Source organism: Urocitellus parryii, chromosome 4 (genome assembly GCF_045843805.1).
Source record: "Urocitellus parryii isolate mUroPar1 chromosome 4, mUroPar1.hap1, whole genome shotgun sequence".
NCBI classification, from domain to species: Eukaryota; Metazoa; Chordata; class Mammalia; order Rodentia; family Sciuridae; genus Urocitellus; species Urocitellus parryii.
This window is the reverse complement of record NC_135534.1, coordinates 56,845,885-56,853,036: the sequence shown is the minus strand read 5'-3', so window position 1 is coordinate 56,853,036 and position 7,152 is coordinate 56,845,885. Positions and strand designations below refer to the sequence as shown.

The window sequence follows — 7,152 nt, the reverse complement described above, 5'->3', positions numbered from 1 at the left end:
AAACAGAATTGGTCAGAAATCAATAAGAAATTAATAAGCCGGAAGCCTATTCACATAGTCTAGTGTTGTTTTCTGAGAGAGGTGTATTTGAATACAACTTTCCCTGAGAATTCTTGTGGAATGTTGTCACATTTAAATGTCACACAAAGTTTATTGGTTTTGAATCTAATGAATATTTACATAAATTTACATAAAATTCACTATTACTGAATTATTATAAAAATTTGGATTAGCTTTTTTTCCATTTACCTACTTTTTATACTATATTTTCTACCTCTCCATTTTTATATATACATAAGTTGAATAAAATGAAAAATACCTGTGGTAATAATATGGGATTAGAACCAGTGTTAGAAAATATCTATACTTACTTTAGAGTATGTTTAGTTTAAAACTACATAGTGTATAAGTTGCAATAGAACTTGATAGCACTTTGCACTTTTAAGACCAAATTTCTAAATAAGAATTCTTCAGGTTTCCTTTCATATTAGAAATAGTCACTAATGTTAGTATTTTGCTTTTCTCTAAATGTTTCAACCTCAGTTTTTTGGAAGATGTTTTCCTCGTTTCATCCTCTGCTAGAATTTCTATACAGAATTCAGGCTGCTATTCTCAGCCTTTGGAGTGTGTCTTTATTCTTTGATTATGTCTGCAGAAACAATATAGGGCTTCTGTACTGCAATGGAAACACAAAATCAAAGCTCTGTGGTTGAATTCATCCTCTTGGGCTTCTCTGACTTTCCTGAACTTCAAGACAAGATCTTTGGGCTTTTCTTGGTTATTTATCTGGTGACCCTATTGGGAAATGCCATCATCATAGCTGCCATCTTGCTGGACCAGACCCTCCACATCCCCATGTACCTGTTCCTGCAGAACTTACCTGTGGTAGAAGTGAGTTTCAGTGCAGCCATCATGCCTGAAATGCAGTTGATCCTGACTACTGAGAAAACTACAATTTCTTTTGTGGGCTGTTTTGCACAGATGTATTTCATTATTCTTTTTGGTGGAACCGAGAGTTTTCTCCTAGGGGCAACGGCTTATGACTGATTTGCTGCCATCTGCTGTCCTCTGACCTACCCCATGATTATGAACAAGAGGGTGTTTTTGAAATTAGTCATGTTCTCATGGGTCTCAGGGATCATGGTGGCTACTCTGCAGACCTCATGGGTATTTAGTTTTCCCTTTTGTGGACCCAATGTAATTAATTATATATCTTGTGAAACCCCAGCAGTGCTGGAACTGGTTTGTGCAGATATCTCCTTGTTTGAAATCTATGCCTTCACAGGCACCATTTTGATTATATTGCTTCCTTTCTTGTTGATACTCTTGTCTTATCTTAGAATTCTCTTTGCCATCCTGAAGATGCCATCAACAACTGGGAGGCAAAAGGCCTTTCCCACCTGTGTCTCTCATGTCATATCAATCATCCTCTTCTATGGCACAGCCAGTATGACTTATTTACAGCCCAAATCTAGCTACTCAGCAGTAACCAAGAAACTGATGTCTTTGGCTTACACATTGCTCACACCCCTGCTGAATCCCCTTATCTACAGCCTGCGAAACCATGAGATGAAAAGGGCTTTGGTGAAATTATGGCAGAGAGCAGTGGTTTTACACACAGTTTGACTTGTTAAGAAGATATATATTTGCTTATTACTCAACAGAACTCTGTTTGAATTTAATAAATGATGAAAACAGATTCCATTTCTTGATATTAATGAGTTTGCATTGTTGTATTCCTTGAGTTTGAAATGTATCAGGAGATTCTTCTCTTTTAATACTGTGGTGTTCTCTTCATCTGTTTTGAAGAGATACTAAGTTCCTTAGCACATGATACAATAGTCTAGGCATGCATTTCCTTATTATGGGAATCCAGGTAATTATCTATTGTGATTAAGATTATGTTTCATTAAATATCTACTTCAATAGGTTTCTATGTATTGATGCTTTTATTTTGATATGATCATTTCCTCAAAGGTCATTCTGATAGAATGAATGATATTTACACATAAACATGTATGTGTGTGTGTGTGTGTGTGTGTGTGTGTGTGTGTGTGCGCTGGTTGAGATCCAACTGGAAGCCTTGCATATGCTAAGCATGTATACAACCACTGTGCTCTACACCCTTCCCTTGTTTATATATTTTAATTGTTATTTTAGAGTTACTTCTTTAAATGCTTTTAAAGCTGTGAAGGAAAAGAAAACATAACTTGAGCATAACAATCATATCAAATGGGGAAAGTAGTGAGGATATATTCCAATTAAGTTTCAACATATTGATTTAGTATTGACTATTCAATGTTATTCAAATTATCATGGCTACTAAAGTATAATTTGAATAAAATTGGTAGTGTGCTATTAATTAAGATTAGGCATACAGATTCTGCTACATGTAGGGTTTCTTATAATTTGCACTTGTTATTTGGGGATAAGCTATTCATACTTCTACTCATGAAATATCTATACTGTTCTTTTGGTTTATGATAGTTAGCCTAGACTAAATTATTATTTTCCCCTCATTCCTTTTTTATTTATTCAGCAAATATTTTTTTGAGTAGCAGTGGTAGGATAAATACTGTTTCAAGTACTGAGGATACAATGGAGCTCATTTCTCTACAGAATTGGTTCACCTGAGGTTTGATCCAACATTCCAAGACAGCTGGTGTGAAAAGTCAGAATGAAGTAGAGAAAAAGGGAGTAAATAAGAAAATGTCTTTTGAGGGATATTAAAAAGTATAGAGGCAAAGCTGCAATGAAAGAACAGAATATAAAAGAGAGGGAAAAACAAGGAGAGGGTATCAGGGAGGGAAAGGATTTTGTCTATCATTCTGTTTCATTATGCATTTTTCCTATTTCCTTAGAACAGACTGTGTCTAAGTTGCAGCTCACGCAGGGAGCAGCAGTACCTGGCAAGACCCCCCACTCTGTGTGCATGGAGCCCGAGCATGAGTCCTGGAGGTAGGGATGCGAGAGACAGCCCTGGTACTCATCTGTCCATTTTAAGATGAGGCTTAGGGAGAAAGAAAAGGACACAGGAAGGTCCCTGTGCCTCTTCACGTATCCTCACCCCAGCCCCTAGGGAGACCCTTTCTCCACTCAGCCTGATCAACTTTCTAGGACTGGAGGAGTGATGGACAGGAAAAGAAACAGAAAGAAAACAGAAAACAGAAAGAGCCAAATAAGCAGAGAATATGGGGAGGATGTGTTATTTGCTTGAGTATCACAGAAGTACATTCTCTTCAACCCTATTTCTCCCTTGATCTTTTTCTCCCACTTTCTATGTCATATTCACTGTGGGATGGCACAGCAGGAAGGCCCTAGCAAAATAAGGAGTCCTTGACCTTGAACTTTCATCCTCCAGAAAGGTAACAAGTGTCTGTTCTTTATGAATTACCCATGTCAGGGATTCTTTTATAGAAGCACAAAATGGACTAAGACACCAAGAAAGAAGTGACTCTCTTCTTAAGGCAAATTAAACTTTCCTCTTTTGTTGGGAATTGCATACCTGCTGTCATCTGTTAAATTTGAATGACCAGGCAAGTCCCCTTCTCCATCTCTTTGGGATCATTCTTAGTACATGAAAATTTTCAAGCCTTTCCTATACTTAAGAATGCCTCTTCTAGGGAGTGTGACATTCAAGTGGCTTCTCTCAGGGAAAAAGAACAAATGGATAGGTAGAAATGATAACTAGGAAGGTTGTTTTCATTCTTTTTTTTCAAAAAAGCCCCTCCTCATTCTATTGATCCTCTCAGCAAGGCTCCATCTGCATTAGTTAGAATAAGCTGGGTTATACTGCTATGACAAACAGCCCCCAATTGAGCACAGAAATGCCCCACATCTTTCTTCATTTAGGCAAGGTCTTCTACAGACTAAAGTGACTCCTTAGAGCAACTGTATTTGATGCAGGGACCCAGAAATGCAAGCTACTCTAATCTAACATGCCCACCTTCTTCTCAAAGCCAGGCTTCTTCCTGTTGCCACAGCAGGAGAAGCAGTAACAACTTCTAAATCCAAGGGGCTAAGAAATGTTTTTCCTGTGTGCCAGGAGCAAGAAAAGAACAGAAAATAGAGTTTTACCAACAGCCTTAAATGCACATGCATTGTCTGCTGCCCTTGCTTTCTACTTCTACCTTAACTTTGCTTTGGTTTCCACCACTTGCTCTTCAGAGTGTGCTCACTGTCCCAGTGACTGATGGTGAACCTGGGAAACCTGGCTTTTCTTTTGGGATCACAGGAACTCAGTCACCTACAGGATCCTCTTCCTGGACAATGCTTTAATGTTTTACTTTGTTGTTTTTTTTTCTTTTTCTTTTCTTTCTTTTATTCCTTTCTTTAAAAAAAATTATTTAAAAATTGTAATGGCCAGGCATGGTGGTGCACACCTGTAATCCCAGCAACTAAGGAGGCTGAGGCAGGAGGATCACAAGTTAGAAGCAAGATTGGACACAGTTTGGTGTGGATGTGCTGGGATTTTCTTTTCTTATCATGGTAAACATACCTAACATAGAATTTACCACTTTAACCATTTATAAGTGTCTGGTTCTGCAGCATAAAGTGCCTTCCCCTTGTTAGGTAACCATCACCACCATCCACCTCCAGAACTTTTTCATCACCTCAAAGAGAAACTCTGTGCCCATTCATCACCTCCTCCTCCTTCCCTCTACCCCCACTGCTCTACTTCCTGTCTTTGTTTGACTATACTAGGGATCTCAGATAAATGGATAAATCATATAGGCTATCCTTTTGGATTCGGTTTATTTCATTACCATAATAGTATTTTCAAGTTTTGTCCATATCGGAGCATAAGTTAGAATTCATTTCTTTTAAAGCTGGATTTTAGTCCATTCTATATAGATGAATAAATAATATTCCACTCTATGTCATATTTTGTTATCCATTCATCTGCCAATGAACATTGCAGTTGCTTCTACGTTTTGGCTACTATAAATAATGTTGCTGTGAACGTTGATATGCAAATACCTGTTCAAGTCATTGCTTTTAATGCTTCCAGATCTATCTGCAGGAGTGGAATTGCTGGATCATATGGGAATTACCTGCTTTATTCTTTGAGGAATTGCCATAATGTTTTCCATGGTAGCTGTATCATTTCATATTCCCATCAATTATGCACGAGGGATCCAATTTCTCCACATACTTGATAACACTTTTTGTTTGGTGGTGCTGGTGTTGGTTTGATAATAGCCATCCTAGTGGGTGTGAAGTGGTAGCTCATTGTAGTTTTGACCTAAGTTTTGGGTTTCTTTTTTAGTTACAGGATCACTTTTTTAAAAAGAACAAAATTATGGCATTTGCCAGTAAATGGATGGTAATGGAGAATATGATGCTAAGTGAAAAAAATCCAAACTCAGAAATTCAAAGATCAAATGATTTCTGTCAAATGCAGAAGGTGGAGTAAAAATAAAGGAAAGGGGAGGGAAGGATAGGATAACATAAAGAACCAATCAAATATAAATGAATACATGTTAATGTTTTCAATGTTTTTATTGCAAACATGTTCTCAGTTTTGTTGTTTGCCTTTTAAATTTGTGTAAAATTTTGAATGCAAAATGTTTGTTTTATGTGATCAAATCTATTAATTATTTTATTGGAATCATCTAAGTTTACTTCTGTTTCCCTCTCCTTCAAGCTGACAAGTATTAGGTATATTGTTTCTTTTTTCTTTCAATTCTTTAATCTATCTGAAATTAATGTCAGGTAAGATAACAGTCTAATCCATGTGTGTTCCCCATGGTTACAATCTATGTTTCCAGCATCACTTATCAAGTAGATTTCATTTCCCGGATTCATGACCAACACTTAAACAGACACTGAGTTCTTCATATATACTCAGATCTGCGGAGTGGACCCTGTGAGGTGCCTCCCAGATTCCCCTTCCAGAATGAAGAACTTACCTGCCCAGCTGCTGGAGTGTGGGTGGGAGATAGCTCCAAATCTGGGTCCTGCCTCCCCTTCTTCCAGGGACAGATTGTATCCAAGGAGTGGTCACTACAGGCATACAGGCCCAGCCACTGTACCCCAAAGCAGGACAAATTTGAAGGGCCACGTGACCTTTGGGTTTGCTGAGCTTTTGTTGGGCCCCTACCTCAGGTGACTCCCCTCTGCTCAGTCTTGCATATTCTCCTCCCCTTCCCTTCCTTCCAGGGGTGTTTATCCCCAAACCATTCCCTGTAAACATCCTGCATGTTTATCTCTAGAGTCTGTGTGTGGACATTTTGTTTCATTAATCTATTGATTTTAGCACCACGTATTTTGAATTTTTTTTTATAGTTTTCAAATACAAAAAGCTTTTTGAATTCTTGGTTGTTATCATCTGAATCCATAGAATTATGTTATGTAGTAAACAAAACCCCATACAAGGACTGGTGTCATACGTAAGTGGTAAAGCGCTTGCCTAGCACATGTGAGGCAGGCCATGGGTTGGATCCCCAGTACCACATTAAACCACCCTCCCACACACACACACACACACACACACATACAAACCATAACACAAAAATATTTACTTATGAACTCAAACATCTTCTTTCATTTAAAACTGGCATCTTGAGCCAAGCATGGTGGCATAGGCCTATAATCCCAGCTACTCAGTGGCTCAGGCAGGAAAGACCACAAATTCGAGGCCAGCCAGAATAGTATAATGAAACCCCATCTCAAAAAAACAAAGCAAGGGGCTAGAGCTGTAGTTCAGTGGCAGAGCACTGCCTAGTATGAGTGAGGAACTGGGTTTGATCATCAACACCTTATTTAAAAAATAAAATAAAGGTATTCTGTCCATCTACAATTTAAAAATATAAATTTTTTTTTGAAAGCAAAAATACAATAAGCCAATCCCAGAAAACCAAAGGCTGAATGTTCCCTCTGATATACAGATGCTAACACACAATAAGAGGGGTAAGGGAGGGAAGAATAGAAGTTCACTGCACTTTGTGCTAACACACAAAGGATAATGAAGGGAAGAGAGAGAGAATGGGAAAAGGAAAGACTGTGGAATGAATTGGACATGACTTTCCAATGTTCATATATAAACACACCACCAGTGAAACTCCACATCATGTACAACTACCAGAATGGGGAGTTACACTCCATGTATGTATAATATGTCAAAATACACTCTAGTGTAAACCTAAAAAA

The 7,152-nt window shown here is 38.0% G+C and overlaps 1 pseudogene; it reads left to right on the top strand.

Annotated features, from left to right (window-relative positions):
• The first annotated feature begins 681 nt into the window (after positions 1-681).
• On the top strand, positions 682-1,626 carry LOC144254603 (olfactory receptor 10A3-like; annotated as a pseudogene).
• Positions 1,627-7,152: the final 5,526 nt, after the last annotated feature.